The 24,510-nt window shown below is 41.8% G+C and overlaps 1 pseudogene; it reads right to left on the reverse strand.

The window, feature by feature from the left end:
- LOC121581693 overlaps positions 1-24,510 on the reverse strand; it is a 198,030-nt pseudogene that overhangs the window by 21,938 nt on the left and 151,582 nt on the right.

Consider the following 24,510-nt stretch of genomic DNA (forward strand, 5'->3'; position numbering starts at 1 on the left):
GCTCTGGCTCCGGGACTTTGTGTGTTGAGCCAGGGTGTGTTCGTTTCGTGGTGTTTTGTTTGGTTGGGTGGTTCTATGTGTTGTATTTCTTTGTTGGGTTCAATGACTCCCAATCGGAGGTAACGAGTGTCAGCTGTCGGCTCGTTATCTCTGATTGGGAGCCATATTTATCTGTATGTTTTCCTGTGGGTGTTGTGGGTTTTTGTTCCAGGTTCAGTATTTTGTCACTGTTGGACTTCACTATCGTCTTTTGTTTTGTAGTTACGTGCTTTCTTTATTAAAGTCATCATGTTCACTCAACGCGCTGCGTATTGGTCTGCTCCCTTTATAGACGATCGTGACAATGCTGAAGCATCAATCCATGGGTGAGTCAATGCCACATTTTCATTTGTGCCGAAATCCAATAGTTTTTGCTGTTATCTTGCAAATTCAGCAGGCTATGGTGTGAAATAGGCTTGTTGAAGTGCCGTCTTTATTTTATTACTTATCGTTAATGCCGTCTTTGGTGTTTTGGTGTGCTTATCAATGCACAAGCACCTTTTTTTTCCCACTCCTATAAGTCATAAACAACTTTTACTGTACATGAAGTTTCAAATGCATTCTGTCATGAAAAATGTATGCACTCACTAACTGTAAGTCGCTCTGGATAAGAGCGTCTGCTAAATGACTAAAATGTAAAAATTTCATTACTAAATGTGTAATGTGATAGGTTTTTAATGTGACTATTTTCTAAGTCGTAAGTCGTCTTCCTCAAATAAAGGGTATGATGATGCAATCTTTGTGAGAGGGAGGGAATCTGATTTTATTGATCCTCAACTCAAGGCTCAGACACTTCATTCGGGAAAAATGGTCTTGTCTCATCGCTGCAACTCCCCAACCGGCTCGGGAGAGGCGAAGGTCAAGTCATGAGTCCTCCGAAACATGACCCACAAAATCGCGCTTCTTAACACCCGCCCACTTAACCCAGAAGCCAGCTGCACCAATGTGTCGGAGGAAACACAGTTCAACTGACGACCGAGTCAGCCTGCAGGCACCCGGCCCACTACAAGGAGTCACTAGAGCGCGATGAGCCAAGTAAAGCCCCCGAAACCCTCCCCTAACCCGGACGACGCTGGGCCAATTGTGTGCCACCCTATGGGACTCCCAGTCACGGCCGGTTGTGACACTGCCTGGGATCGAACCTGGGTCTGTAGTGACGCCTCAAGCACTGCAGTGCCTTAGACCGCTGTGTCACTCGGGAGGCCAAGACCATGGCCATTTCAAACTTATCCTTCTAAAAAGGTTATTTCAGAATATTTTGGCAAGTTAGCTGGCTAACTCATTGATCCTGCTTTGTAGTATACCCCTCTGCTCCGACTCTGTCATCAGACATCCAAGATCATGGATTGTAAAAACCGAAAGGGTGCCTATAAACGTAGAAAGAGCACATTCTACATTGTCACCTCACTCAAAACGTCCTATTTTTGGGGCGGCTAAAACCATGATTTGGTCAAACAATAAAGTGAGTTATCCTCATGATTCCTGTAATGAAACTGTCCTCACTGGGGCCTGCTGCTGTGATGAGCAAGCCACTTTCCTCTCCCCCATGTGCTTGCGAGAAAAATCTGATCGTATAACATTTAAAAATCAAATTGCGGGAAAACCACAGCTTTGGAAGCTTCATCCCCTTGTCCTTGTCGAAGATAGGAGGGTCTCAGCGTTCTGTAGTTATAATTTGTATTTTTCAACGCAATATTCAACTCAATAGCAACTATTATACAACCAAGATATTTGATATGGCTTTGAGATAATGGAACAGTGCACATTCAAAATGGCTTAAATGGATTTTGTCTCACCCATCTACACACAATACCCCATAATGAGAACGTTTTTTTTTCTTTTTGTAAATGTTGGCAAATGTATTGAAAATGAAATACAGAAATACTGTATATCATTTACATAAGTATTCACACCCCTGAGTCAATACTATGTAGAAGGACCTTTGGCGGCGATTACAGCTTTGAGTCGTCTTGGATATGTCTGTATATATATATATATATATATATATATATATATATATATATATATTTTTTCACCTTTATTTAACCAGGTAAGCCAGTTGAGAACAGGTTCTCATTTACAACTGCGACCTGGCCAAGATAAAGCAAAGTAGTGCAATAAAAACAACACAGAGTTACATATGGGGTAAAAAACATAAAGTCAAAAATACAACAGAAAATATATATACATTACATTTACGTCATTTAGCAGACGCTCTTATCCAGAGCGACTTACAGTTAGTGAAAACATATTTTTTTTATACTGGCCCCCCGTGGGAATCGAACCCACAACCCTGGCGTTGCAAACGCCATGCTCTATCAACTGAGCTACATCCCTGCCGGCCATTCCCTCCCCTACCCTGGACGACGCTGGGCCAATTGTGCGCCGCCCATGAGTCTCCCGGTCGCGGCCGGCTACGACAGAGCCTGGATTCGAACCAGGATCTCTAGTGGCACAGTTAGCACTGCGATGCAGTATTATATATACAGTGTGTGCAAATGTAGCAAGTTATGGAGGTAAGGCAATAAATAGGCTATAGTGCAGAATAATTACAATAGTATTAACACTGGAATGCTAGATGTGCAAGAGATTATGTGCAAATAGAGATACTGGGGTGCAAAAGAGCAAAATAAATAACAATATGGGGATGAGGTAGTTGGGTGGGCTAATTTCAGATGGGCTGTGTACAGGTGCAGTGATCGGTAAGGTGCTCTGACAACTGATACTTAAAGTTATTGAGGGAGATAAGAGCCTCCAGCTTCAGAGATTTTTGCAATTCGTTCCAGTCATTGGCAGCAGAGAACTGGAAGGAATGGCGGCCAAAGGAGGTGTTGGCTTTGGGAATGACCAGTGAGATATACCTGCTGGAGCGCAGACTACGGGTGGGTGCTGCTATGGTGACCAATGAGCTAAGATAAGGCGGGGATTTGCCTAGCAGTGATTTATAGATGGCCTGGAGCCAGTGGGTTTGACGACGAACATGTAGTGAGGACCAGCCAACAAGAGCGTACAGGTCACAGTGGTGGTTAGTGTATGGGGCTTTGGAGACAAAACGGATGGCACTGTGATAGACTACATCCAATTTGCTGAGTAGAGTGTTGGAGGCTATTTTGTAAATGACATCGCCGAAGTCAAGGATCGGTAGGATAGTCAGTTTTACGAGGGCATGTTTGGCAGCATGAGTGAAGGAGGCTTTGTTGCGAAATAGGAAGCCGATTCTAGATTTAACTTTGGATTGGAGATTCTTTATGTGAGTCTGGAAGTTGAGTTTACAGTCTAACCAGACACCTAGGTATTTGTAGTTGTCCACATACTCTAGGTCAGACCCGTCGAGAGTGGTGATTCTAGTCGGGTGGGCGGGTGCCAGCAGCGTTCGATTGAAAAGCATGCATTTAGTTTTACTAGTGTTTAGGAGCAGTTGGAGGCCACAGAAGGAGTGTTGTATGGCATTGAAGCTCGTTTGGAGGTTTGTTAACACAGTGTCCAATGAAGGGCCAGATGTATACAAAATGGTGTCGTCTGCGTAGAGGTGGATCTGAGAGTCACCAGCAGCAAGAGCGACATCATTGATATACACGGAGAAAAGTGTCGGCCCAAGAATTGAACCCTGTGGCACCCCCATAGAGACTGCCATAGGTCCAGACAACAGGCCCTCCGATTTGACACACTGAACTCTATCTGAGAAGTAGTTGGTGAACCAGGCGAGGTAGTCATTTGAGAAACCAAGGCTATTTAGTCTGCCAATAAGAATGCGGTGGTTGACAGAGTCGAAAGCCTTGGCCAGGTCGATGAAGACGGCTGCACAGTACTGTCTATTATCAATTGCGGTTATAATATCATTTAGGACCTTGAGCGTGGCTGAAGTGCACCCCGTGACCAGCCTCGAAACCGGATTGCATAGCGGAGAAGGTACGGTGGTATTCGAAATGGTCGGTGATCTGTTTGTTAACTTGGCTTTCAAATACTTTCGAAAGGCAGGGCAGGATGGATATAGGTCTGTAGCAGTTTGGATCTAGAGTGTCACCCCCTTTGAAGAGGGGGATGACCGCGGCAGCTTTCCAATCTCTGGGGATCTCAGACGTTATGAAAGAGAGGTTGAACAGACTAGTAATAGGGGTTGCGACAATTTCGGCGGCTAGTTTTAGAAAGAAAGGGTCCAGATTGTCTAGCCCAGCTGATTTGTAGGGGGTCCAGATTTTGCAGCGCTTTCAAAACATCAGCTGTCTGAATTTGTGTGAAGGAGAAGCGGGGGGCATGGGCAAGTTGCAGCAGAGGGTGCAGAGTTGGTGGTCAGGTTAGTGGTAGCCAGATGGAAAGCATGGCCAGCTGTAGCAAAATGCTTGTTGAAATTCTCGATTATTGTAGATTTATCGGGTGGTGATAGTGTTTCCTAGCCTCAGTGCAGTGGGCAGCTGGGAGGAAGTGCTCTTATTCTCCATGGACTTTACAGTGTCCCAAAACTTTTTGGAGTTAGTGCTACAGGATGCAAATTTCTGTTTGAAAAAGTTAGCCTTTGCTTTCCTGACTGCTTGTGTATATTGGTTCCTAACTTCCCTGAAAAGTTGCATATCGCGGGGGCTATTTGATGCTAATGCTGTACGCCACAGGATGTTTTTGTGCTGGTCAAGGGCAGTCAAGTCTGAGGAGAACCAGGGGCTATATCGGTTCTTAGTTCTGTATTTTTTGAATGGTGCATGTTTATTTAAGATTGAGAGGAAATTACTTTTAAGGAACAACCAGGCATCCTCTACTGACGGAATGAGATCTATATCCATCCAGGATACCTGGGCCAGGTCAATTAGGAAGGCCTGCTCGCAAAGTGTTTTAGGGAGCGTTTGACAGTGATGAGGGGTGGTCGTTTGACCGCGGACCCGTTACGGACGCAGGCAATAAGGCAGTGATCGCTGAGATCCTGGTTGAAGACAGCTGAGGTGTATTTAGAGGGTATGTTAGTCAGGAGGATATCTATGAGGGTACCCATGTTTACGGATTTAGGGTTGTACCTGGTAGGTTCGTTGATAATTTGCGTGAGGTTGAGGGCATCTAGCTTGGATTGTAGGATGGCTGGGGTATTAAGCATATCCCAATTTAGGTCACCAAGCAGTACAAACTCTGAGGATAAATGGGGGGCAATCAATTCACATATGGTGTCCAGGGCACAGCTGGGGGCTGAGGGGGGTCTGTAGCAAGCGGCAACAGTGAGAGACTTATTTCTGGAAAGGTGGATTTTTAGAAGTAGAAGCTCAAACTGTTTGGGCACAGACCTGGATAGTATGATAGAGCTCTGCAGGCTATCTCTACAGTAGATTGCAACTCCACCCCCTTTGGCAGTTCTATCTAGCTTTGCACAGCTGGATTTTCTCCCATTCTTCCTTGCAGATTTTCTCAAACTCTTTTAAGTCAGATGAGGAGCGGCGTTGAACAGCAATCTTCAAGTCTTTCCACAGATATTCAATGGGATTCAAGTCTGGGCTTTGGCTGGTCCACTCAAGGACTTTCACATTCTTGTTCTGAAGCCATTCCAGCACTGCTTTGGCTGTATGCTTGGAGTCATTGTCTTGTTGGAACGTAAATCTTCGCTCCAGTCTAAGGTAGTTTGCACTCTGAAGCAGGTTCTTATCAAGGATTTGCTTGTATTTGGCTCTATTCATTGTTCCCTCTTTCCTTACCAGTCTCCCAGTCCCTACCGCTGAAAAGCATCCCCATAGCATGATGCTGCCACCACCATGCTTCACCGTAGGGATGGTGTTAGACGGTTGATGAGCTGTGCCTGGTTTTCTCCAGACATAACGCTTTGCATTCAGGCCAAAGAGTTAAATTGTTGTCTCATCAGACCACAGAATATTTTGTCTTGTGCTCTCAGAGTCTTTCACGTGTCTTTTTGCAAACTCCAGGTGTGCTGTCATGTGTCTTTTTCTCAGGAGTGGCTTCCGTCTGGCCACTCTCCCATATAGCCCAGATTGGTGAAGCGCTTTAGAGACTGTTGTCCTTCTGGCAAGGTTCTCCCATCTCATCAAAGGAACTCACTCTGTAGTTCTGTCAGAGTCGTCATTGAGTTCTTGGTCACCTCCCTGACCAAGGTTCTTCTTGCCCAGTTTCTGTATTTTATTTTAAATACATTTGCAAAAAATTCTCAAAACATGTTTTCACTTTGTCATTATGGGGTATTGTGTGTAGATGAGTGAGGGAAAAAATATATTTAATCCATTATAAATTCAGGCTGTAATGCAACACAATGTGGAATAAGTCAAGGGGTATGAATACTTTCTGAAGGCACTGTAAATCCAACCTTTATCTCTGACTCTGAAGGCACTGTGCATTCAGAAAGTATTCAGACCCCTTGACTTTTTCTAAAATGGATTAAAAGTTTTTTTCCCCTACACACAATACCCCATAATTACAAAGCAAAAACAGGTTTTTAGAAATGTTTGCAAATGTATATAAAAAAAAAAACCTGAATATCACATTTACATAAGTATTCAGACCCTTTACTCAGTACTTTGTTGAAGCACCTTTGGCAACGATTACAGCCTCGAGTCTTCTTGGGTTTGACACTACAAGCTTGGCACACCTGTATTTGGGAAGTTGCTCCCATTCTTCTCTGCAGATCCTCTCAAGCTCTGTCAGGTTGAATGGGGAGTGTCGTTGCACAGCTATTTTCAGGTCTCTCCAGAGATGTTAGATCAGGTTCAAGTCCGGGCTCTGGCTGGGCCACTCAAGGACACTCAGAGACTTGTCTCGAAGCCACTCGTGCGTTGTCTTGGCTGTGTGCTTAGGGTCGTTGTCCTGTTAGAAGGTGAACCTTCACCCCAGTATGAGATCCTGTGGAAAGGGTTCTACATGGAACCCAAAATGGTTATACCTGGAACCAAAAAGGGTTATTAAAAGGGTTCTCCTATGGGGACAGCCAAAGAACCCTTTTTGGTTGTAGATAGCACCTTTTTTTCTAAGAGTGTACTTGTAAACACCACAGAGCACATCCCCCTACATCTCACGGTATACTGATACAAACTGTAACTAAGGTTAGAGGAATTCTGTTGGGAATTTATTTGATCAATACTTCTACAGCTGTTGTCTGCATACAATTTGTAATGGATAAAATGTAGCTATATGAATATTTTGAGGTGCATTTGGTTGGTAGAAACACCCCAGGTATTTTCAATTTACTATAAAAATATTTTCTGCAGGTTCAGCTGAATAACCAATCTATCCTAAACTATGCTTAAAGGTCATTTTATTAGGACTCACCTTGCCCACCAGTTCCTCCATGTGGGGTACAGTTTTGCCCCTTTGGTGGGGTGGAGGGGGACTGTCCGTCCCAGCCCGTCAGCTTCTCGATGCTCTTCGGGTAGAGCAGAGCCTTCCGACCCAGGCAGTAGTCCTCTATCAGGATGAAGTCCTGGTTCTGCACCGCACTGCAGATCTGGGGAAGACGCACACAATGGAATGAATTTGTGTATTTGCCAACACACCCGGACAGCTGTGTTGTTGTATTCAAACACACATGGACGTACAGTTGTGGGCAATAAAAGGTTTTTCATGGTTTTTGTGTCTAACTATTGCTAGAAGATGCTAGAGTGCTGTGTTGCCCACACATTGTGGAAATTGTTCTGCCAATGCCAACCTAACTTTTTAGTGCCCGCAACTGTATAGGCACACACACATTCAGACTTCAGATAAGTAGACAACATGGACTTAAGTCAATAAAACATGGATTTAAGGTCAACTTATCTGAACAGGGCCCTAAGCGATGTGTCTGTCACTAGAAGGCTACTGTATATTTCTAAGTAGCAGAAGACACACAGAGCTGTAGGTGGCCTAATGTGTCAAAACCACATCACTCCCTACACTGTTTCCTTTTACACTTTAATGCATCAGGGGAGCACCTCTGGCCTTGTGGAAATGAAGACAACAAAAAGTCAAAAGCAAAAGTGTGGGAAAAATAATTGACCCTACTACAGGTAGAGATCAGAAAGTATGTTACCACATATTCAAATACATCATTTTCTGTCACCGAGGCTCTCAGCTATTTAAGCTACATTATTTAGTGGCATAATGACAATGTTGCATTTATTTATTTATAAACAGATTTCTGAGGCTGGGACCCCCCGCTGAGATAATAGGTTTATTTGCTGTAGCAATTTGTTCCGTGTATTATATTAGGATTTACATGAAGCTTGTTACTGTCAATCTGTTGCCATAGCAGCCGGGGGTATACACACCCAAAGCGGGGGAGAGAGAGAGAGAGAGAGAGAGAGAGAGAGAGAGAGAGAGAGAGAGAGAGAGAGAGAGAGAGAGAGAGAGAGAGAGAGAGAGAGAGAGAGAGAGAGAGAGAGAGAGAGAGAGAGAGAGAGAGAGAGAGAGAGAGAGAGAGAGAGAGAGAGAGAGAGAGAGAGAGAGAGAGAGAGAGAGAGAGAGAGAGAGAGAGAGAGAGAGAGAGAGAGAGAGAGAGAGAGAGAGAGAGAGAGAGAGAGAGAGAGAGAGAGAGAGAGAGAGAGAGAGAGAGAGAGAGAGAGAGAGAGAGAGAGAGAGAGAGAGAGATCTTCGCTGATGGCTTCATCTTTCATAAAACAAAGAAGGAAATTCCTGGAGAAAGTTCTTGATGTTACTGATGATAACTAATACTTTAATTATTATATAGAATGTAAGCTCCTATTAAATGGATCAGTGTTGAATATTAGACAAAAGACACAGATGCTAACATGAATGTTCCACTCTAAGCTGTTTCCAAGAGATCCTTAGCCCTCAGTTCTCTGTCTCTGTGTGTGGTTAAATATCAAATCACATGAAACAGACAAACTCTTAGGTTCTCAGTGTGACTATAATGAAAAGAAATGTACTGACAAAAAGCTGGGTACCTAGATTTTAGTTGTTTGTTTGTACATTTTATCAATTGTCATCATTTGTCATCTCACACTGTCATAATTTGTCATCTCACACACCCTAATAACAGTATAACACACGTTAACTACAGTATATCACACGTTAACTACAGTATAACACACGTTAACTACAGTATAACACACGTTAACTACAGTATAACACAATTTAACTACAGTATAACACACGTTAACTACAGTATAACACACGTTAACTACAGTATAACACACGTTAACTACAGTATAACACAATTTAACTACAGTATAACACACGTTAACTACAGTATAACACACGTTAACTACAGTATAACACAAGTTAACTACAGTATAACACACGTTAAATACAGTATAACACACGTTAACTACAGTATAACACACGTTAAATACAGTATAACACATGTTAAATACAGTATAACACACGTTAACTACAGTATAACACAATTTAACTACAGTATAACACACGTTAACTACAGTATAACACACGTTAACTACAGTATAACACACGTTAACTACAGTATAACACAATTTAACTACAGTATAACACACGTTAACTACAGTATAACACACGTTAACTACAGTATAACACACGTTAACTACAGTATAACACAATTTAACTACAGTATAACACACGCAACTACAGTATAACACACGCTAACTACAGTATAACACACGGCAAATACAGTATAACACACGCAAATACAGTATAACACACGCAAATACAGTATAACACACGCAAATACAGTATAACACACGCAACTACAGTATAACACAATTTAACTACAGTATAACACACGTTAACTACAGTATAACACACGTTAACTACAGTATAACACACGTTAACTACAGTATAACACACGTTAACTACAGTATATCACACGTTAAATACAGTATAACACACGTTAACTACAGTATAACACATGTTAACTACAGTATAACACACGTTAACTACAGTATAACACAATTTAACTACAGTATAACACACGTTAACTACAGTATAACACACGTTAACTACAGTATAACACACGTTAAATACAGTATAACACACGTTAAATACAGTATAACACACGTTAAATACAGTATAACACACGTTAACTACAGTATAACACACGTTAACTACAGTATAACACACGTTAACTACAGTATAACACACGTTAACTACAGTATAACACAAGTTAACTACAGTATAACACAAGTTAACTACAGTATAACACACGTTAACTACAGTATAACACACGTTAACTACAGTATAACACACGCTAACCACAGTATAACACAATTTAACTACAGTATAACACACGTTAACTACAGTATAACACACGTTAACTACAGTATAACACACGTTAACTACAGTATAACACAATTTAACTACAGTATAACACACGTTAACTACAGTATAACACACGTTAACTACAGTATAACACACGTTAACTACAGTATAACACACGTTAAATACAGTATAACACACGTTAAATACAGTATAACACACGTTAAATACAGTATAACACACGTTAACTACAGTATAACACAATTTAACTACAGTATAACACACGCTAACTCACAGTATAACACACGCAACTACAGTATAACACACGCTAACTACAGTATAACACACGCAACTACAGTATATCACACGTTAAATACAGTATAACACACGCAACCACAGTATAACACATGTTAACTACAGTATAACACACGCAACTACAGTATAACACAATTTAACTACAGTATAACACACGCTAACTACAGTATAACACACGTTAACTACAGTATAACACACGCTAAATACAGTATAACACACGTTAAATACAGTATAACACACGTTAAATACAGTATAACACACGTTAACTACAGTATAACACACGTTAACTACAGTATAACACACGTTAACTACAGTATAACACACGTTAACTACAGTATAACACAAGTTAACTACAGTATAACACAAGTTAACTACAGTATAACACACGTTAACTACAGTATAACACACGTTAACTACAGTATAACACAAGTTAACTACATTATAACACACGTTAACTACAGTATAACACACGTTAACTACAGTATAACACACGTTAAATACAGTATAACACAAGTTAACTACAGTATAACACACGTTAACTACAGTATAACACACGTTAAATACAGTATAACACACGTTAACTACAGTATAACACACGTTAACTACAGTATAACACACGTTAACTACAGTATATCACACGTTAACTACAGTATAACACACGTTAACTACAGTATAACACACGTTAACTACAGTATAACACACGCAAATACAGTATAACACACGCTAACTACAGTATAACACACGCTAACCACAGTATAACACACGCTAACTACAGTATAACACAATTTAACTACAGTATAACACAAGTTAACTACAGTATAACACACGTTAACTACAGTATAACACACGTTAACTACAGTATAACACACGTTAACTACAGTATAACACACGTTGACTACAGTATAACACACGTTAACTACATTATAACACACGTTAACTACAGTATAACACACGTTAACTACAGTATAACACACGTTAAATACAGTATAACACAAGTTAACTACAGTATAACACACGTTAACTACAGTATAACACACTTTAACTACATTATAATACAAGTTAACTACAGTATAATACAAGTTAACTACAGTATACAGTGAGGGAAAAAAGTATTTGATCCCCTGCTGATTTTGTACGTTTGCCCACTGACAAAGACATGATCAGTCTACAATTGTAATGGTAGGTTTATTTGAACAGTGAGAGACAGAATAACAACAACAAAATCCAGAAAAATGCATGTCAAAAATGTTATAAATTGATTGAGGGAAATACGTATTTGACCCCTCTGCAAAACATTACTTAGTACTTGGTGGCAAAACCCTTGTTGGCAATCACAGAGGTCAGACGTTTCTTGTAGTTGGCCTACCAGGTTTGCACACATCTCAGGAGGGATTTTGTCCCACTCCTCTTTGCAGATCTTCTCCAAGTCATTAAGGTTTTGAGGCTGACGTTTGGCAACTCGAACCTTCAGCTCCCTCCACAGATTTTCTATGAGGTTAAGGTCTGGAGACTGGCTAGGCCACTCCAGGACCTTAATGTGCTTCTTCTTGAGCCACTCCTTTGTTGCCTTGGCCGTGTGTTTTGGGTCATTGTCATGCTGGAATACCCATCCACGACCCATTTTCAATGCCCTGGCTGAGGGAAGGAGGTTCTTACCCAAGATTTGATGGTACATGGCCCCGTCCATCGTCCCTTTGATGCGGTGAAGTTGTCCTGTCCCCAAAGCATAATGTTTCCACCTCCATGTTTGATTGTGGGGATGGTGTTCTTGGGGTCATAGGCAGCATTCCTCCTCCTCCAAACACGGCGAGTTGAGTTGATGACAAAGAGCTCGATTTTGGTCTCATCTGACCACAACACTTTCACCCAGTTCTCCTCTGAATCATTCAGATGTTCATTGGCAAACTTCAGACGGGCCTGTATATGTGCTTTCTTGAGCAGGGGGACCTTGCGGGCGTTGCAGGATTTCAGTCCTTCACGGCGTAGTGTGTTACCAATTGTTTTCTTGGTGACTATGGTCCCAGCTGCCTTGAGATCATTGACAAGATCCTCCCGTGTAGTAATGATCATTGCAACTCCACGAGGTGAGATCTTGCATAGAGCCCCATGCCGAGGGAGATTGACAGTTCTTTTGTGTTTCTTCCATTTGCGAATAATCGCACCAACTGTTGTATAACACACGTTTACTACAGTATAACACAAGTTAACTACAGCACAAACAGATGTAGCTACCAGGCTGGTGGTTAGTGCATTTATTTGTTTATGTCTCTGTTTACCTGTAGAGCAGAAGCTCCAGCATGGAGGAACTGTAGGCCTGTCTCGGCTGGGTCAATCCACCAGACAGGGCCCTGCCGATGGCGGACACCACACGCATCGCATTACCTGTGGAGAAGGATCTCAGCCTTCTCAGACCTGATTTCTTACAGAAGATGAGATAAATTCAGATTCATAGTTGTGTAAATTGCAGAGTTTTTCTGTTTCTCAGTCTCTCCAGAACAGAAATAGATACAGTGTTATATATGAAGAATACATATTGACAATCATCCAATCGCTATTTCTTGCCAACCCATGTGGTCACGCATGCACATATGCACACACACACACACACACACACACACACACACACACACACACACACACACACACACACACACACACACACACACACACACACACACACACACACACACACACACACACACACACACACACACACACACACACACACACAGTCCCCTCCCTCCCACACTCCCCAATGTGGTCCAATCCAGCTCCCTGTATCTCTAGTCTCTAACTGGCTGTCAGGAGTCCCTACAGGATGGGGTTGGCTGGGCTCTGTGATCAGGCAGACAGATGGAGGCATTTATCACATTACATTTAACCTGGTTCCCCCACTAAGCTCTCGCTCATTGATCACAGCACAGCCTTGTCCACATTCATTTGGCCAGAGAGGCTCACACACACACACACGCATGAAAGCGCACACAAATAAGTGTGGACGCACACACGCGGGCAACACACACACACACATATCTGTATATAGGCATGCATGCACGCACACACATGCACGCACACACACACACACACACACACACACACACACACATACACCCCCCCACACACACACCATAGGTTGACAGATAAAGACAGCACCTTCTGTCTCCACCAATGCTAAATGATCTTGATTAACTAATGCCAGCCTCTGAAATTGGGATGATGAATTGAATCAAAGCATATATTTTTGCATATTCTCCATGGATGGTTAATCGTATGCATATTCATGGCTCTCTCTCTCCACCCTCTCTGTTTTCCTAGGCGCTTCTTCTCCTCCTACATTTCCTCCCCTCCACCTCTTTCTGGCTAAAGTCTCCTACAGAACATGTAAAGTCTCCTACAGAACATGTAAAGTCTCCTACAGAACATGTAAAGTCTCCCACAGAACATGGAAAATGTCTCCTACAGAACATGGAAAGTCTCCTACAGAACATGTAAAGTCTCCTACAGAACATGTAAAGTCTCCTACAGAACATGTAAAGTCTCCTACAGAACATGTAAAGTCTCCTACAGAACATGTAATGTCTCCTACAGAACATGGTAAGTCTCCTACAGAACATGGAAAGTCTCCTACAGAACATGTAGTCTCCTACAGAACATGTAAAGTCTCCCACAGAACATGGAAAGTATCCTACAGAACATGGAAAGTCTCCTACAGAACATGGAAAGTCTCCTACAGAACATGTAAAGTCTCCTACAGAACATGTAAAGTCTTCTACAGAATATGTAAAGTCTCCTACAGAACATGTAAAGTCTTCTACAGAACATGGAAAGTCTCCTACAGAACATGGAAAGTTTCCTACAGAACATGGAAAGTATCCTACAGAACATGGAAAGTCTCCTACAGAACATGGAAAGTCTCCTACAGAACATGTACAGTCACCTACAGAACATGGAAAGTCTCCTACAGAATATGGATTGTCTCCTACAGAACATGTAAAGTCTCCTACAGAACATGGAAAGTCTCCTACAGAACATGGAAAGTCTCCTACAGAACATGTACAGTTTACTACAGAACATGGAAAGTCTCCTACAGAACATGGAAAGTCTCCTACAGAACATGTCAAGTCTCCTACAGAACATGTAAAGTCTCCTACAGAACATGGAAAGTATCCTACAGAACATGTAAAGTCTCCTACAGAACATGTAAAGTCTCCTACAGAACATGTAAAGTTTCATCCAGAACATGTAAAGTCTCCTACAGAACATGGATTGTCTCCTACAGAACATGGAAAGTATCCTACAGAACATGTAAAGTCTCCTACAGAACATGGAAAGTCTCCTACAGAACATGGAAAGTATCCTACAGAACATGTAAAGTCTCCTACAGAACATGGAAAGTCTCCTACAGAACATGGAAAGTCTCCTACAGAACATGGAAAGTATCCTACAGAACATGTAAAGTATCCTACAGAACATGTAAAGTATCCTACAGAACATGGAAAGTATCCTACAGAACATGTAAAGTCTCCTACAGAACATGGAAAGTTTCCTACAGAACATGTAAAGTATCCTACAGAACACGTACAGTCTCCTACAGTATGTTGGAATTATTCATTTGTGTTCTGTATAAAAGTCTGGATGGAAGTTGAAATGAGAATGTAGAGGTAGAGAGGTACACTGTGACCGCTGAATTTGAAAAATGTTGTGCTTTTAGGCCTTCAAAGCAAACTATACAGTCTACATGGAATGTAGTTGAAGTCCAAGGGAAAGTAACTGATAAGATTAAGTGCATAATGTCATGTGGCAACATTATCGTTGTCCTACAACAAAAAATGTAGCCTATGCATTTTTCATACTCATAAAATTTATCCATCCCTCTCCTAGCGGGGCCTACTTAGGTAGTGAAAAAAGGCCAGAAAAATAAAACACCCCTCAAGAATATACTTCTTCTTTCCTTTTATAACCGAGCGGGGCTGACTATGTTTTATGTCAGTTGGACACCCCCCCACCTCCCCCCTGGCCCTTTAGGGTGGTAGTGATCAATGACCCAGTCAAAAGGGAGAAGAGATGGAGCAGGATTGCCCCCAGCTAGGGGACTCCCAATGGGGGGGATAGTATGGCGCTACAGCCTAACCACAGCCACAAGTTACACCAGCTGAACTATAACAGCTGGTACTTCATGTTTGCATAAAGTACTGCCTCAATAGTGTCAGCATTAATGTTTAATGCAGGCTGTTTCCTGACCCTGTGACTGGCTGCTACTGGCTCAGATGGAATGTGAGCGAGGGAACAAGCTGGGTGGCCAAGAGAGAGAGGCACACACACACACACACACACACACACTCTAGTAAACACACAGGGCCTTTACACTGACAGACTTAAACACGTTAGCTGTCTGTATGAAAAAAGTATGAAAAAGTATGAAATGTATGCACTCACTAACTGTAAGTCGCTCTGGATAAGAGCGTCTGCTAAATGACTTAAATGTAAATGTAAAATGTATCCGTAAGGTAACAGCACTGCTTACAAGACAAAGTGTTTATGTGTGTTTGTGTTACCTACCAGACACTCCTCCATAGGTGGTGCGCTTGCCCTTGCTGATGCCAAGCCAGGGGGTGCTGTCATCTTTCAGGCCCATCATTCCAGACACTGTGTTGGTGGCAGTGACTCCATCTGCCCCTCCTATAAGAACATGACCACAGACACAATTGAGTTTGATATTGCTGAAATTCCAGTCATTACAAAATGGTTGGCTGCTGCACTTTCCCCTCCATCCCCCAATCAACAAATCATTCACCCTTCACTTCCTCTCCCAACATGGATGCTCAGAGGAGGAAGGAAAGAGGAACATGTGAGAAGGAAGGGATTAGAAATGAGAGAGGGAAGAGAAGGAAGAAAGAAAAAAAGGAGAGGGAAACTAAGCTGGATCTCATTTCATTTTAAAAAGACAACGTGAACAGAGATTCATATTGGAACTACTGATGGATTCAGTTGCCATGGTGATGTTCTATGCTCCCAAAGGGAAAATAAGTTAAAATCAAAATGGACTCAGGTGTTGTTACCTTCATGTGCAGCCTTGGCGATGTCGGTGACATACCCAGCGACAGATGTTCATCACCAACACAGGGACTTACAACAACAGATTAAGTTTGAGGAAATCAACATTTAACTTATCATATAATGACCTATGACATTTAGCAGATGCTTTTATCCAAAGCAACTTGTTTAGACCACTCACCAGAATAGCTGTTTGAACGTAATTTATATCAACATGCAATTCAAGTTGCAACAATTTATTGTTATATTTGCATACATTTTAAGTATGGGTGATCCTGGGAATGGAACCCACTACCCTGGCATTACAAGTGCCATGCTCTACCAACTGAGCTACAAAGGACCACTATAATATAAAGTTGTCCTCTGAAGATGGCTGTTGCTGGCTCAATGTAAAAAATAAGGATGATTTCACCCATCTTTCATGGGTGTTAACTTGTGAAGTGTAGTAAATTGTGAAATTTGTAAGGAATTAGGCCAATAAACCAACCCCCATCTGTTGTAGCATCGGTTGACATGTGGGAGTTTTTTGCAAATATACAGTTTTTCTCGTTAATGTAGGCGCAGTCAAACACGCGCGCAAGTTTCTCTGTGTGCCCTTTAAGATGTGACAGGAAAGCAAAAGCTGTTGTGTCCAAACATGTCCATTCAAACACCCTGCAGCCTCCCTGTTGCTTTTTCACTCCTCCAACAGCTCAGTCGCGCTTTCTCCCTCTCCCTCTCTCTCTGCATCCTCCTCTCTTCCTTCCTTTCTCGCTCCCTCTCTCTGCTTCTCTTTCTCTCTCTCCCTCTTCCTCCCTGTCCTTCTCTATGCCTCATCCCCCTCTCTCTCTCTCTTTCTCTTTCTTTGCACCATTTCACAGGACACAGAGTTCAATTATTTTTCTTTCAGATGTCCAATACTTCCTGCCACATTCTGTACACCCATTGGAAGTGGTATTTTGCTCTCCTGTTTTAACTGACGTGAGATTGACGATGGCTGAGCCAAGGTGCTGTGGTAAAGGCTGTCTGTCTGCCTCTCTGCCTGCCAGCCTGCCTGCCTGCCTGCCTGCCTGACTGCCTGTATGTCTGTCTGTCTGTCTGTCTGCCTGTCTGTCCACACCACTGTACGCAAAACATTTATTTTCTGAAGATACTGTATAGATAGTACTGACTAAAGAGCAAGCTGTAAAGTCAACCGTTTTCCATGGTGTATCCAACCTTATGAATAATGCATCTGTTATTAAAGTTAGTCAGTCTGTACCTTATGGTGTGTTTGTGATATTTGTATATGGCAATGTGATTAGCCTGTGGTAACATTTGTCAGTTGACACCATTAAAAGCTGGGTTAAGCACAGCATACTAAATTGCTATTTAACAGTGCAGGTCTTCTTGCCCAACGAGAGCCTTTCTCTGTGGCTCTCTAAGTGTTACAGGAGGGGGTCGCAGTTCCGGAGCGACCCACTAGGTGTCATCCTCCTACAACCTTAGGCGCCTCCTCACTCACAGTCTGGACTAATCAGTATCCTATTGGTGTCACCTGTGTCTATCTGTTCACCTATGTATTTATACCCTCACTTCCCTGTGTTCCCTTGCTCAGTTTTCTCTGTTAGTTTCTCTATGTCCAGCAGTACTACTCAGTGTCTGATCGTAGACATATGTACAGGTACTTGAGAAGTGTTCTCCCTGTTTCGTTATTTGTTTCAGTCGTAGGTAGTATTTTGTATTTTGGCTGTCAGCCGGTTTTTGGAGACTTATTTGCTCCGCCTTTCTTTTATCGTGATAAGTCCGTTTTATTTTGTATTCTGGCTTCGAGACCACCAGTAAAGATCCTTGTTTCACCATCTCTGCCTACTGCCTACTGTATATCCTGCACCGCACCTGGGTCACACCTCACACCAACCCTTACACTAAGTGTGAACTCTGGTCCGCTCTGGGTTTGTGTGTGTGCTTTCATTAGTGTATACGTGTACGAATACACTTACATTTGTGTGTGTGTGTGTGTTTGTCCACCAGAGTGGGTCGTGGGAGGGAATGTAGGTGGCATGTGTTTTTAACAAAGCTGGTAGCGAAATAAAAATGAGAAACTCTGACAGGGATAGAAACTGGAATGTATAGACGGGTTGGTTGTTTAGCAACAAAACTGACACCTGTGCAACTATGGGGCAAAACAGACATGGTTGGCTTAGATTGTTGACAACATGTAAACTATATTTAGTCTCCATTGTTTATTGAAAACATACATTTGCACAATGAGCACTTGTTGTCTCTCAAATACATTGTTACAGTTGTTCGTTAGCTAGCTAGTGAATTTTTGCCATATTAGCATAGACATGACATCAGTCAAAACACCTCAAAACAAGACATGGCATCAAGAACAAGATAAAACTAGCTGAAACGAGCCACCTACGATTCGTCACGTCAGCTTCTTGTCATTGTTGCTAGCTATCTGGCCATCCAGAATCAGAACAACACACTACTTTCTTCCCCTTTGAAGATTGTGCATCGTTTTCGTGACTTGTTAGCTAACCCGTCTATATGAATGTGAAAACTAAGAGATGAGAGAACACGGATGAAAGAGGGAAAATGTATGATTTCATTGTCGATTGTAATGTATTTTGCAACTTTTGATCATGCAAATAAAGCTTATTTTAATTTCGAAAGGCAAGAGCGAATAAAAGTCAACAAATAGATTGAAAGAAAACGAAAATGAGAGAGGAGAGAGGGAGAAACAGAGGAAGGGAAGGAAATATGAGAGAAAGGAAGAGGAAGAGGAAGGGAGAGAGAGGGGGAGCAGTGTAAATAGCTATGTCAACAGCTGGAGTAATGACGGAGAAATTACAGATCAGGGGAGGAAACAATGCCTGTCATGTCCATCATGGATAGGGCTGTTGGGGGGTGGAGCTTATCTGCAGTTTGCAGGAAAAAAGGAATAGGTGTATGTGTGTATGTGCATGCATGCAGGTGTGTGTGTGTGTGTGTGTGTGTGTACAATACAGGCTTACTAGTGTTTCTAGAAGGCTAAGGGCATGTGTGTTAGCCTCTGTAACCGATGGTTCTGGTAAGAACCTAATGTCCTCACAGAGGGGGGTGGTACTGGTCTGTGAAGCAGGCACACACACAAACACACACACACACAGACACACAAACGCACGCACGCACGCACGCACGCACGCATGCACACACACACACACACACACACACACAGCTTATTAAAGCCCCAGGGCCGACAAGTGTGTGTGTGAAGCTGCCAAAGTCGCTGGCCTGCAAGGACCTCTCTCAGCAGTGTGGATGTAAAGAACAGCCTCCTACACCAACCTCCCCTTAGGCCTCCCCAGACTCCTCATACCCCTTCCCACATGCCACACAAACCCAAGCCCAGAGAGAGGTGTCATCCTTTGGAGAGCTGTACATTTAGTGGGGAGATCCAGTGCGGCCTGTATGGGCCAATATGACATATTCTTCCCGTTGTCTCTTTTACAGGGTGGTGGGTGGTGCGGGAGCCCCAGGAAGACCATCTCTGGGTATTAAAGCGGCAATCAGCAGTTGAAACAGTAACAAAGCATACTTCCCGCCCCCGTTTCGGGAAAAAGCTATGGGCCTGGAGAAATGTAACCACTCTCAAATTCATAGACAGAGCTATGGATGCAAGGACTGACCATCCATGACATCATCATGATAGTTTAAAACATTTGTATAGTGTTTGTTTATTTTGGGTTCTGATGGGGTTGGACAGTTGAACTAAGCTCATGAGTTATATTATTAATGTATATATAATTAATTTATGAGTCCAAAAATGGATGCAGATTGCTCCTTTAAGAGACATTAAGTGCCACTGTATATCAGTGGCTCCATAGAAAAAGAGCCTGTGCAGCTCTGATCCTTTGGCACACTTGCTACTTTTGATCTCGGGGGCTTTTGATTCGGTTACAAAATACTTCAATGTGACTCCTGTATTGAGGGAAAGGCCCATCAAAGTGACTTGGGCAGAAGTAAAAGATGGTTCCTTTGGATGGAGCTGGAGAGTGATCCATCCTCACAGCACAAAGCATAGATCCCATAGCGGAGGGTGGATAGAGTTTTGGAGGCTTTGTGGGCTACGCCTTTAGAGCGGAGTGAGAGGGAATCGCAGGAGCCTGAGAAGCAGGACCATGGACAGCTCCTAGGCCTTCAGCAGAGAGTGAGAGGGAATCACAGGAGACTGAGAAGCAGGACCATGGATGGCTCCTAGGCCTTCAGCAGAGAGTGAGAGGGAATCACAGGAGACTGAGAAACAGGACCACGGACAGCTCCTAGGCCTTCGGAAAAGGCTGTATGAGGGCAGGGTTTTGTATAAAACTACAGGTAACTGCCAAAGTAATAGAAACACTTGAGTAAATGAGGGATACAAAGTATATTGAAAGCAGGTGCTTCCACACAAGCGTGGTTCCTGAGTTACTTAAGTAATTAACATCCAATCATGCTTAGGGTCAAATATAAAAATGCTGGGCAGGCTATTATTTTGGCCATTATTTTGGCTACCATGGCTATGCCCCCATAGGATGACAATGCCCCCATCCACAGGGCACGAGTGGTCACAATGGTTTGATGAGCATGAAAATGATGTAAACCATATGCTATGGCCGTCTCAGTCGCCAGATCTCAACCCAATTGACCACTTACGGGAGATTCTGGAGCGGCGCCTGAGACAGCGTTTTCCACCACCATCAACAAAACACCAAATTATGGAATTTCTAGTGGAAGAATGGTGTCACATCCCTCCAACAGAGTTCCAGACACTTGTAGAATCTATGCCAAGGTGCATTGAAGCTGTTCTGGTGGCTCGTGGTGACCCAACGCCCTATTAAGACACTTTATGTTGGCATTTCCTTTATTTTAGCAGTTAGCTGTATGTACAGCTTTATTTATTGGCCAAGGCTGTGAGACCTCTTATTATGTGTCTGTGTGTGTTGGTGTGTGTATGTATACCTTGTTTGTGTATACACTCAGTACATGATATACTGTATGTGTGTATATTCTGTGTGGGTGTGTGGGGGAGGTAGTAGCAGTGTACAGCAGAGAGAGAGAAAGAGAGAGAGAGAGAGAGAGAGAGAGAGAGAGAGAGAGAGAGAGAGAGAGAGAGAGAGAGAGAGAGAGAGAGAGAGAGAGAGAGAGAGAGAGAGAGAGAGCTGATGGAGAGGCTTGCCACAGCCAGCTCATCTCCCAATGAGGAACACTTATTTGTTTTCTATAAATAACACTGACTTGGGGACTGTGCAGGGTTCTACATTAACTATTTCTAATGGTGGCACTGGTGCTAGGATCTACATTTTATATTTAAGTGTTGTAATAGCCTTTAGAATAAATAAATAAAAACTCCCCCAAAAATGTATGCATTACTACTTTAAGAATAATTAATTGTTTAATAGGCCTACCCAATGGCATTAAGCATTGACATTCACATTATTTTTACATTCTAAAATATGTCAGAATAATGTGGGCATTGCCTGACTAAATAGACAGCATGCTCTCGACACAAACACACTATTGCAGTCTGTCCATGTAGTAGCTAGTCAGTCTCGCCATTTGAGACGCTGAAAAGTTATTGGGGGTTACTGTATCATGTTTTAAAACGAGAAAACGACCAAAACCCGGGTACCCTTTGTAATGGAACGCTTTGTATTGGAAACCAAGTTGAAGCCAACATTCGATTGTGTCTTGCTCAAAGTAATAGCACATGGATTTAACGCAAGCTGTAGACCGAAAATGGAAAAGGCGGGAAACAAACGAAAGCCCCTACATCTTTCATAAAACTGATCAGAAATGAAATAATTAAATAATTATATTGGAGCAGTAGAACTTCTAAATCGGCTACCATCATTTCAATAACTTGTCAAGGACCAAAGAGCCTAGATGAAATGTCTGATTTTCAAGGTAGGCTATTCCATGATGACTGAATTGCGCGTCCCAAATATTCAAGGAAGACTTTTAACTTTTTAAATACCCGGTTTACATACACGGTTTGCCTTAGCATTTACTGGTAGAGATCATAACTTGGAATATCTTTCTTACCGCTGTCGGTCTTCGCTCCACGCAACAACCAGCTGTTTGAGAGCTGCGGGCTCTCTCTGCCCGACAGATTATATATAGACTAGGCTATATGTGTGCAGCGCGTGTGTGATAAATAATCGACATAAAGAACGAACAGCTTCGGGAATCCATCTTTAAAAAACAAAACAATAATGTAGCCTAGATTAAAAATACTATTATTACAATATTGTTTTCACTGGCCCTAAGCAGGCCACTAACAGGGATGGCAGACAGGTACATTTCCTTGCCGTTGTTGCCTCTTCAGAAAGTTGGTTTATTTTTGGTCAATTGCACATTACTGTTTGAATAAATCATGATGATAAAAAAGCAAATTGTGAACCAAAAACTTACGTGACCAGGAATGGGGTCATATTAGCTTATAGCCAAAACGGTTCAAATGATAGAACCAAATCAATTGGAAGAAAATAAATTAAACATGCCACATTGGCTTCAGAAACTGCTAGAAGCTTATGTTTACCACAGTGTTTGATTCTGTTCTCCTCTACCTTTCCTGGCTGGTAAAGTACCAGGATATTGTCTCTGGTTTTGAATCTGAATTTAGAGAACTGAATTTGAAAACTGAATCTGAATGCATCTGAGAAGTTGAATATATGAAACTTTGATTAACTTTAAATGATGGTTTGTAAACTTGATACACAGACAATGAATGCAATATCTACCATATTGAATTTGAATATACTGTATATATATTGAACTTGAATATTCAATGAAATCGACATTTTAATGTAAAACTGAATGTAATATTCATCCATTTCAGTTCCAAATCATGAAATACAAGTTCATTTTATGAATTAAATAATTAAATTACAAATTCAAAAATATTAAATTCAAATTCAATATCCTAATACAAATTCAAAATTATGGATTTTAAATACAATTTCTATTGACACTAAAATCGCTCCATAAAAAATTACCCTTGTATTTAGAATCCTTTTTTTTACCCTGTGTGTGTGTGTGTGTGTGTGTGTGCCTCTTTGTGTGTGTGTGTTTGTAGACAGAGAAATTGCGATATAAAAAAGCCATCTAGAAAGAGAAATATAGAGAGCAAACAACAGAAAGGAGTCCTTCTGTGTATGTGTGTTTCTTTCTCTCTCTCTCCCCCCACTCGCTCTCGCTCTCTCTGTCTGAAATCAATTCAATTTCAATTTAAGGGGTTTATTGGCATGGGAAACATATGTTTACATTGCCAAAGCAATAGATAATGAACAAAAGTGAATTAAACAATAAAAAATTAACAGTAAACATTACACTCACAAAAGTTCCAAAAGAATAAAGACATTTCAAATGTCATATTATGTCTATATACAGTGTTATAATGATGTGTAAATAGTTAAAGTACAAAAAGGAAAATAAATAAACATAAATATAGGTTGTATTTACAATGGTTTTTTTCTTCACTGGTTGCCCTTTTCTTGTGGCAACAGGTCACACACCTTGCTGCTGCGATGGCACATTGTGATATTTCACCCAATAGATATGGAGTTTATCCAAATTGGATTTGTTTTCGAATTCTTTGTGGGCCTGTGTAATCTGAGGGAAGTATATGTCTCTAATATGGTCATACATTTGGCAGGAAGTTAGGAAGTGCAACTCAGTTTCCACCTAATTTTGTGGGCAGTGTGCACATAGCCTGTCTTCTCTTGAGAGCCAGGTCTGCCTATGGTGGCCTTTCTCAATAGCAAGGCTATGCTCACTGAGTCTGTACATAGTAAAATATTTTCCTAATTTTGGGTCAGTCACAGTGGTCAGGTATTCTGCCACTGTGTACTCTCTGTTTAGGGCCAAATAGCATTCTAGTTTGCTCTGTTTAAAAAATAAATAATTATTTCCAATGTGTCAAGTAATTATCTTTTTGTTTTCTCATGATTTGGTTTGGTCTTATTGTGTTGCTGT

The sequence above is a fragment of the Coregonus clupeaformis genome, chromosome 14 (assembly GCF_020615455.1).
Source record: "Coregonus clupeaformis isolate EN_2021a chromosome 14, ASM2061545v1, whole genome shotgun sequence".
NCBI lineage: Eukaryota > Metazoa > Chordata > Actinopteri > Salmoniformes > Salmonidae > Coregonus > Coregonus clupeaformis.